Genomic DNA, 7860 nt, shown 5'->3' with positions numbered 1-7860 from the left:
AGTTTACAAATTACAGAGAATTAACCTTTCAACTTTCTCTTTCCCATTCACCCCCTCCTAAAGCACAGTGAGATGAAGTCAGATCTCTGAGTGGGACAGTAGTGTTCATTACAGTGAGTTTCAGGCTCTGATTAGCTGTGCCCTAATTGTTTAATCATTTGTATGCACCAATTTTCTGATGAGAATCCTTTGGGTGCATATATGCTCCCTTCTGTAGATAACTTCTTTCATAATCTTAATGTTTAAACTTTTTAATAGTGAAGATCTTTTGCTCCAAGTTCGTGTCTTCTTCTTTTAGGCTTTGGGAAGCCAGGTTGTCATAGTCTTTTAAAAATATTATATATAATGAGGGAAGAGTTAGGGCCTTGGGACTGAATTGAGATGCTGACAATAATTTGGGTCATGAACAGTGTTGGCAGGGACCATTCTGCTTCCCTGTCTACCATCATCACATATAGAGAACATTCCTCTGCCCACCCCCATCACTCACTTCATCCGTATCTGACCTCAGCCTCATTCTTATCTCCCCTGGCGTGGCTCAGCGTTCTCAACTTCAGTTGGTGAATTGATGAATCACTCTTAGTAAATCATTCGCCACTGTCTTTCTTTTTTTTTTTCCTTCCTCCCAGAAATGACCAGGGAGACTTCCCTTGAATGCCAGCACTGTCTGTTCTTGTGTTCTGTTTCTTCTGGAAGACTATGGCGTATAACGGGCACCTGGAAACAGCAGTAAACTCAGTAACTACCCTGATGTCGTTCACTGTTTTGGTCAGCTCTGGCTGCCGTAACAAAATCAAATACCATAGACTGGGAGGCTTAAACACAGACATTTATTTCTCACAGTTCTGGAAGCTTGGAAGTACAGATCAAGGTGCCAGCAGTTTAATCCTGGTGAGGACTCTCTTCCAGGCTTACTGACGGCCTCCTTCTTGCCATGTGCTCACAGAGCCTTTTCTGAGAGCATGCATATGGAGAGCTCTCTCATTGTCTCTTCTTAGAAGGCCTCTAATATTATTGGATTAGGATCCCACTCTTATGACCTCATTTAACCTTAATTTCCTCCTAAAAGCTTCATCTCCAGATAGAATCACATTGGCAGCTAGTTAGGGCTTCAACATATGAATTTTGGGGAGACACAGTTTAGCTCATAGGACTCATTGACTATGATAATGACTATGATATGTTTGGTTTTCTCTTTGTATTTTAATATAAATCAGCTAATCCCTGTTGTCTCTTTACAGAGATTTGTTGCTAACATTATAATTATATTTTAAATATTATTTAAATATTCCCAGTGGCTCTTTTGCATCTTCTTCTGCATCTCCATGCCTGGTTTTTTTTTTTTTAGATTTATTTTAGAGAGGGAGAGAGAGGAATGAGGGAGGGGCAGAGGAAGAGAAAATCTTAAGTGACTCCACAATCAGCATAGACCCCCATCTCACAACCCTGAGCCTAAACCAAGAGTCGGATGCTTAACCAACTGTGCTACTCAGGTGCCCCTAAATGCCTGTTTTAAGAACAGTTTCTAATGTTTATTCTGTTGGGTATAATTTAATAAGGACTCCAGTGCTGGCCTTAGGAAATGGGAAAAAGTGGATCCAAGGAAGTAGCTTTCACAAATTATCCTATTTGAGAAATGATACAAAAGAATTCAAAAAGTTCTACCCCCATTGGGTCAATTTGTAGAAAACAGAAGATCCAATATCATTTGGAGAAAAGATGTATATGGATTACTAATCTCTAAACAACTTTGGCCTTTTGGGAGGAATAAATTGTGTGCAAATACTAATATCTTTCAGGGAGTTAAATATCCTGGATCATGTACCTACTGGGAAAGTGTCCAAGGATGAACAAGAGAATCCAGACAAGTTGCATATTCTTTTTTTTTTTTTTTTTTTTTTTTTTTTTTAGGACTTCATCTTTTAAAGATCATATTTAGGGTCATAGCAAAATTGAGAGGAAGATACAGAGATTTCACATATACTCCCTGTCTCTACACGTGCATGGCCTCCTTCATTATCAACATTCCCCACCAAAGTGGTACATTTGTTACAATTGATACACCTGCATTGATACATCATGGTCATCCAAAACCTATAGTTTACCTTAGGCCTCACTCTTGGGTGTACATTCTGTGGGTGGACAAATATATAATGACGTGTACTTCCATTATAGTATCATGAAGAGCATATTTATTGCCTTAAAAATCCTCTGTGGTCTGCTCGTTTATCCCCACCTCACCACTCCAACTCCTGACAACCTCTGATCTTTGTATTGTTCCCATAGTTTTGGTTTTTCCATGTAATTGTAGTTATAGTTGGAATCACAGCCTTTTTAGATGAGCTTTGCTCACTAAGTAATATGCATTTAAGATTCCCCAGTGTCTTTTAATAGCTCAAGTGGGGAATAATATTCTATTATCTGGATGTACTACAGTTTATCCATTCGCCTACTGAAGGACATCTTGATTGCTTCCAGCTTTTGGCAATTATGACTAAAGCTGCTGTAAACATCTGTGTGCAGATTTTTGTGTGGACATAAATTTTCAACTCCTTTGGGTTAATGTCAAGGAGCATGATTTCTGGATTGTATGGTAAGAGTATGTTTAATTTTGTAAAACACTGCCAAACTGTCTCCCAAAGTGGCTGTTTTATTTTGCATTTTCACCAGCAATGAATGAGAGTACACGTTGCTGCTCATCCTCACCAGCATTCTGGATTTTGACTATTCTAATGGGTGTGTAGTGGTATCACATTCTTGTTTTAATTTGCCTTTACCTTATGACATAGGATGTGAAGTATCTTTTCGTATGCTTACTTGTCATCTGTATATCTTTTTGGGTGAGGTGTTTGTTAAGGTCTGTGGCTTATTTTTAAATCAGGTTATTTTCTTATTATTGAACTTTAATAGTTCTTTGTATATTTCGAATCACAGTCTCTCATCAGATGTGTCTTTTGCAAATATTTTCTCCTAATCTGTGACTTGTCTTTCCATTCTCTTGATATTGTCTTTTACAGAGCAGAAGTCTTTAATTTTAATGCAGTTCAGCTTATCAATGATTTCTTTCATAGATTGTGCCTTTAGTGTTGTATATAAAAAGTCATTTGCCATACTTGAGATCATATAGGTTTTTTCCTATGTTATCTTCTAGGAGTTTTATAGTTTTGCATTTTACATTTAGGTCTATGATGCATTTTGAGTTAATTTTTGCGCATATTGCATATTCTAAAATTTTAAAAAAATCTGTTATGCTACAGGGAAATTTAGCTGTAGAAGTAGCTACTCATGTAACTAATTATGGGGTTTTGGGGGGTATAGGAAGCCCAGTACCATGAAGGTAAAATAATTTTTTGTCTCATCCCAGTGAGAGAAGCTGTAAGGGTCCCTTCTTGCTACGATTGGTTGCCCATTCGGTTTTACTGCTCCTGTGTCTCTAAGTTGTGTGAATGAGTTATGAATGCACTGTGGATTTTTCTGTCCTTGTTCTCCTTTTTCATTGCAGCATTACTATATAATAAAATTTTGCTTAAATTTACTGAGTGTTAAGTGCTTTCATTTGCTCTCATGGAAATTATCTAGCAGTACTGGTCCAACATTGTGGTTGACCACGATTGATCACTCTAAGCTGTAGGATGTAGTTGGTTTCCATGGATCAAAGAGCTTACTAACACTAAACCTGCTGGATTAGAGTTTATTGGGGAAAATTCATTGGGAAAAGAGTAGGAGCTGATGTGACCGTTCCTTGTTGGCATTTCTACTCTCAAGCGGGTCACAGCAACCTGATGGGGTAAGATGCTAGCTTCTGAGAGAGTGACCTTGATCCTTGGGCTTGAAGCCTTTAGGCATGATGATTAAGGAAGCACTTGCCATTTTGTTGCGATTAGGGCCAGGGTCCCAACCTTCTGAAGCTGTATAATGTAACAAGCTAGTGACAAAGTTCACCCTTTTTCCCTTCATAGTTGGGGAAGCATAGACTTCTTTTCTGGTGTTTTCTGAGTGGTTTGGTAGGCAGAATAATAACTTTCAAAAATGTCCTTGTTCCAATTCCTCGGACCTTTGAATATGTTATGTTACATGGCAAGTGAGCATTTAAGTTGGTGTTGGAATTAAGTTTGCTAATCAGCTGACCTTAAAATAGAGAGATTATACTGGATTCTTCCAGTGGGATCAATGTGACCATAAGGGTCATACAAGTGTAGAAGGGGGAAGGAGAAAAGTTAATATCAGAGTAATGCAGTGTGAGAAAGACACAACTGGCCATTGTTGGTTTTGAATATAGAAGGGGGTCATGAGCCAAGGAATATGGGCAACTTCTAGAACCTAGAAAAGGCAAGAAAACAGTTTTCCATTAGAGCTTCCAAAAGGAACACAGCTTTGAGGATCCATTTTAGAATTCTGATTTCCAGAACTGTAAAATAATAAATCTATGCTATTTTAAGCCATTAAGTTTGTGAGAATTTGTTATAGAAGCAAGGGAAGCTGATACAGGTGGAGTCACTGAGGTTTAAACTTCATGCTTGGCCAGTATCGATCACCTTAAGAGGCTGGGTGGTAGCCAGTTGTCACAGAACATTGCAGAGGTCCCCTTGCTGGTGATTGTTCTTGTTCAAGGCAACACTTATCATGAACTGTTACCTCTCACTAATATTTCTTTTTTTTAAAAAAGATTTTATTTATTTATTTGAGAGAGAGAGAGAGAGTGAGAGAGCGCATGTGTATGAGCAGAAGGAGGAACAGAGGGAGAGGGAGAAGCAGATTCCCCACTGAGCAGGAAGCCTGATGTGGGGCTCCATCCCAGGACGGCAGGATCATGACTTGAGCTAAAGGCAGACACTTAACCAACTGAACCACCTACAGGCCCCCTAATATTTCTAATTCAAGTGTATATGTACACACACAGTATTACTTTAACTTTGATGTTAGACCTGCACCTCTTATTTCCCATGTGAAATATTGTGGCTCCCAATAGCATTGACATTGCTACATTTGCTTTATCTTAACACACACACACACACACACACACACACACACACACACACACAATGTATAAAACCAGTATTATAGATGGTTCTATTACCACTGAAAACAGCTTAATACTTTATAATTTTTTTCAGTTCTTTTTGTCCCACAAAGAATATATAATAATCTAACTCTTTTGTTTTAAGGTCACTTGAAATAATTTCTGTCTGTTACTAACTTAATACAAAAGTTAACTTACTTTCAATTTTTAAGTATTGCTTTTTTAGTTTGAGTTGTTTTCATTTTATCTATTTTTATAACTAATTTGCACGGTTTCAAAGTCAAATTTGCAAAACAAGGTATATTTTGAGAAGACTACTTTCTTCCTTTTTCTTAAAAATATTTTTATAATTTATTCTTCAATTTTTGAATCTATGTGAATATGTATTTCATCTTCCCTTTCTTGGACAAATGTCAATGTGTTGTCTATACTTCATGTTGTTTTTCTTAATATGTCTTGGGTATCATACCATAGCAGAACATTGAGATAGTCCTTATTACAGGTGCATGGTTGTCTTAGTTCCAGTTTCTATAACAAAATACCATAGACAAAGTGAGTAAATAACAGAAACTAACTTCTCCATAGTTCTGGAGGCTGGAAGTTCAAGATCAAGGTTGTCAGCAGATCCAGTGTCTGATGGCCATCTTTTCCTTGTGTCCTCACAAGGTAGAGAGAGGAAGCAAGCTCTTTCCTGTCTCTTCTTACAAGAGCTCTAATTTTATCATGAGGGCTCTCATGACCTAATTAACTCCTAAAGGTCCCATCTCTGAATACCATCACATTGGAGGCTAGGGTTTCAACATGAATTTTGGAGGGACATAAGCTTTTGGTCCATAGCAATAGCATTCCATTGCAATCCCCACAGAGATGGACATTTGAGTGGTTTTCAGTGTGTACAATTATAAATAGTGGTATAATGAATACTCTTGTGTTATGTCATTTGGTATTTTATTTTATTTTATTTTATTTTATTTTATTTTATTTTATTTTTACCAATTTTTCTAGTCAGAATTCCACCAGAGAAACAGAATCAATAGGGTCTTTATTGCAAGGATTGGCTTGAGTGATTGTTAAGACTGGCTAGGTAAGTCTGAAATCCACAGGGCAGGCTGGCAGGCTGGCAGGCTGGCAGGAAGGCAGACTGGAATTCTTAGGCACAAGCAATTATGTTTCTAAGGACTTCCAACTGAATTGGGCCCACTCAAATCATCTAGGATAATTTTTCTTACTTAAAGTAAACTGGTGCAGTTTACTTTATGGTCCAGGAGGCGGGGCCTGGCTAGGGTGCTCAAACATGCATGCGTGGAAACCCACTCCACCCCCACCCCTTGCCACCCAGATGCTATAAAGAGAATTCACCTGTGAGCTCTTCCATCTCCCTCCTGCCTTTTGAAGCCACCTTCATGAGTCACTCATCAGACCCCAGCCACCAAAATGGTGAAGCAGATGGAGAACAAGTATGCTTTTCAGGGAGGTGAACAGTACAGAAGATAAACTTGTGGTAGTTAACTTCTCAGCCACGTGGTGTGGGCCTTACAAAATGATCAAGCCTTTTTTCTCATCGCCTGTCTGAGAAATATTCCAACATGGTGTTCCTTGAAGTTGACACGGATGACAGGCAAGGTGTTGCCATAGAGTGTGAAGTCAAATTGATGCCAACTTTCCAGTTTTCCAAAAAGGGGACAAAAAGGGTGGGTGAATTTTCTGAAGCTAATAAGAAAAAACTTGAAGCCACCATGAATGAATTAATCTAATTATGTTTTTTGATAACAACCAGCCATTGGCTGTTTAAAACTTGTATTTTTTTGTTGTTGTTGTTTACAAAAGGAAAGGTCAGGTATGAAGACTGTCTACTGCCATCTGAATATAAGTGAAAATAAAACATTAATTCTCTCCTTTAAAAAAAAACTAAGTGGATTATGGACTTTAACGACATCTACAAAATACTTTCGCAGCTGGGGACTATAGTCTAGCCAAGTTGACATATAAAACTGACAATCATGCCAGTGTGTCTTTTGGATCTATTTCTAAATGTGGAATTTCTGGGTCAAAGGATACATGCATATACAATTTTTCTGAAGATTATCAAATTCTTTTCCAGAAGGATTGTACTGTTTTGCATTCTAACTACCAATGTGTGAGAATGCCTATTTCTCTACAGCTTCACCAAGAAAATAGATTTATGGGTTTTCTCAACTGGACAGTCTTATTTTGTGTCTCTTTTATTATGTATAAAGTTGGGCTTTGTAGTAGGTTAGATTGCTGTTCTTAATCCATCACCACTTGCTTCTGACATAGAACCATGTAGTACACTAGAGTAGATGTGGTCTATTTTCCTGCCTGCAATGGGCTGAATGTTTATGTACCCCCCCCCCTTAAATGTGTATTTGAAGCTGTAATTCCCCAATGTGATAATAATTGGAGATAAGCTCTTTGGAAGGTAATTAGGTCATCAAGGGTGAGCCTTTATAAGTGAGATTAGTGCCTTTGTAAGAAGAGACACGAGATAGAGAATCTCTCTCCCCATCATGTGAGAAAATAGCAAGAAGGCAGCCATATATATATACTAGGAAGAAGATACTCACCAAAACTTAGCCATGCTGGCACCGTGATCTTGGACTTCTAGCCTCTAGAACTATGAGAAATAACTGTTTGTTGTGGTAGGCCACCCAGTCTGATATTCTGTTATAGCAGCAGGACCCGAACTAAGATACTGCTCCAGTGTTTTCTGTGGAGAATGGAATGTTAGTGGACAAATGCATATAAACGCCTTAAGTGTGCCTTAAGTGGATTTGCAAACCTGGAACTTAGAACCTGAATCCTAGAGTCTGGAACCTAAG

At 38.2% G+C, this 7860-nt stretch overlaps 1 pseudogene; it reads left to right on the top strand.

Annotated features, from left to right (window-relative positions):
- Window positions 1–6454: 6454 nt before the first annotated feature.
- Window positions 6455–6861, top strand: LOC140621512 (thioredoxin pseudogene; annotated as a pseudogene).
- The last annotated feature ends 999 nt before the right edge of the window (window positions 6862–7860 follow it).

This window comes from Canis lupus, chromosome 30 (genome assembly GCF_048164855.1).
Source record: "Canis lupus baileyi chromosome 30, mCanLup2.hap1, whole genome shotgun sequence".
Taxonomy (NCBI): Eukaryota; Metazoa; Chordata; class Mammalia; order Carnivora; family Canidae; genus Canis; species Canis lupus.
This window is presented reverse-complemented; position numbering and strand designations above follow the sequence as displayed.